This window comes from Triticum urartu, chromosome 6A (assembly GCF_056163025.1).
Source record: "Triticum urartu cultivar PI428250 chromosome 6A, HENAU_Tu73, whole genome shotgun sequence".
NCBI classification, from domain to species: Eukaryota; Viridiplantae; Streptophyta; class Magnoliopsida; order Poales; family Poaceae; genus Triticum; species Triticum urartu.
Genome location: NC_141878.1, coordinates 258,183,172 through 258,185,578, shown reverse-complemented (window position 1 = coordinate 258,185,578; position 2,407 = coordinate 258,183,172).

Sequence of the window (2,407 nt, the reverse complement as noted above, 5' to 3'; positions counted from 1 at the left end):
ATTGTCATACTAGATCATCTTGGATCAGATCACCGAAATACCATACACATAGCATACTTGGGATAGAAGTCGTTGAATTTTTGCTTAGTAGGTCGTGCACAAGTCTCGTATCCGCCTATTGTGCAATCGTGCTAGCGTCTCTCTAGAGTTATGCAACAAGAGCATTTTCGTGGATTCCACATTTTGGCTCATTCCTTGGTTGCACAACCCCACTTATCTATTTGCGTGTGTGTTTCCGTGTACCACATCTTGCTATTGCTCTACTTGTTACATTTGTGACTTTGCGAATCTTTTTCAATATTACGGAGTATCACTAACAATTGCGTCAAATTTTGTACCACCATCCTCACCAAGCTCCTCAATAAGCTTTTACTTGTGTAGGTGTGAGAAACCGACAAGAATTGGTACCAATTGTGCTATTTCCTTGTTCCACATTTGAGTGATCATTGATCCATCTTCAACATCGGTCAAGTTACATTTGGTATAAGTTCTTCTCTTTCTACCACTCACATATTTGTTTGGAATGATGGATAGGCCAAGTACTTTTACCAACCCACTCTTCATCGAGTAAGACGACGACATGTCCTACTACGTCACAAAGAGCCACCTCTTTGGTGCATAATGAGCTTTGCATCAAGAGCAACAAGCAATAAACAAACGCATCGACAACCTCGCCACCGACTTGTGACTCACCGAGCAACCTACAAGCGACTACTTCAACACATCCATGGCATCTCTCAAGGAGGATATTCGAACCATGATGGCCAAACGCTCTTCTACCTCGTCGTCCTACACAAGAAGGAGCCGCTCAAGTCAACACTCCGACGACCACATCTCCGGCTCAAGTACTCCTACATCGAACACTCTTCGACATGTCACGCGTCAAGATCGTCAAGCAAACCGCAATCCTCTACACAACAATGACTCTCAAGAGCAACGACACCGTCAAAACCAAGCTACTTTTGTGCAAGCATGAGAACGGCAATGCCAATGCCATCAAGAAGAGGAAGAGCAAGCTCGACAACACTAAGATGCACAAGATGCCGAGGCACAATGTCAAGAAAAACAACTATGTGAAGCTGAAGCACTTGAGGTGCAACGTGCCCTCCGAGGATGGTGTTGGCGTTGATGGAGGGGCAGCGGATGGCAGCAATGCTGGCCTATTCATCGGCAGCCAACCGGCTGGGTTGGAACAGAGAAATTGCATCGTGTTCATCAGGTGGCAATGGAATGTGTCGTGTTCATTGGTAGCCAACTGGCTTGGACGAAACATCTGAAACGAGGCCTGGTGTACCGTAGAATGGAGGAAATGTCCTTCTGTTCGACTGCCTATTGTCAAAATGGGATCCTATTCATCGGGAGGGGTCTCGCATACCACAAAACGTAGGACACGTACTTTTGTTAGAGCGCCTACAGTCGAAACAGGATCCTGTTCATCAAGAGGAGTGTGGCGTACCACAAAAAGGAGGAAACAGACTTGTTATGGAGCGCCTACCATTGAAACGGGGTCCTGTTCATCGGGAGGGGTGTGGTGTACCGCCAAACGGGGCTCCATAGGCTACTGTTCATCCACCGTCAATTGCCTCTCGTTCTAGACTCCACGGGGTACTGTTCATCCATCGTCGTCCTCCAGCCTCCACAGGCTAGTATCCATAGAGCCTCCACGGGGACCTGTTCATCCACCCCCAACCAGCTGGGGTGTGATGGCCTCCTTAGGGTCCTGGTCATCCAGCGGCAACGACCTACTACAAAGGGGTCCAAGACGGCGTCACCACCAGAGCCTTTGACAGGCGAAGACCACTTTTATCAGGATAAGCTGTACTAGCTATCCCCTTTCGAATTGGCAGTTGTTGGCTCCCTTCCCGCTCAATATTTGGGGAGAGGACCAGGGCCTCTATAGGACTAGCCATCACCATAGTTAGGGAGATCGGTCAGATCAAGAGAGACTAGAACAACCACAAGTTCACCGAGCACAAGAACACCTCTCCTCGGGAGGCTGTTCTTCCCCTTGTATTGTTCATCCTCGGCCTAAGAGGCAATCCACCACCACACGCTGGACTAGGGTATTACACCACAACAGTGGCCTGAACCAATATAAATCTTGTGTCTTTGTGTTGCGAGTCCCTCGAGTTAGCCCGTAAGATCTTTGCAAAGCTAGGACGTGGATCGGTAGGAGGAGATATTCACGCGCACCCTAGTGTTCGAACCTTGAGGGCTTTGCCAGAACCCATGATCCGACAACCTCTATGAGGACTCGTTGGACCGCATCACTGAGATCGTCAGCGCCGCTGGGGCCTCTCTTGCACCATCCCTCTCGCTGCCTCGCCCACCCCCAACTGTGGGCGACGAGGCTCACGGAGCGCCTCCGCCCCCTCCGCATCAAGATGGCGCCCTCGTGCCGAGACGC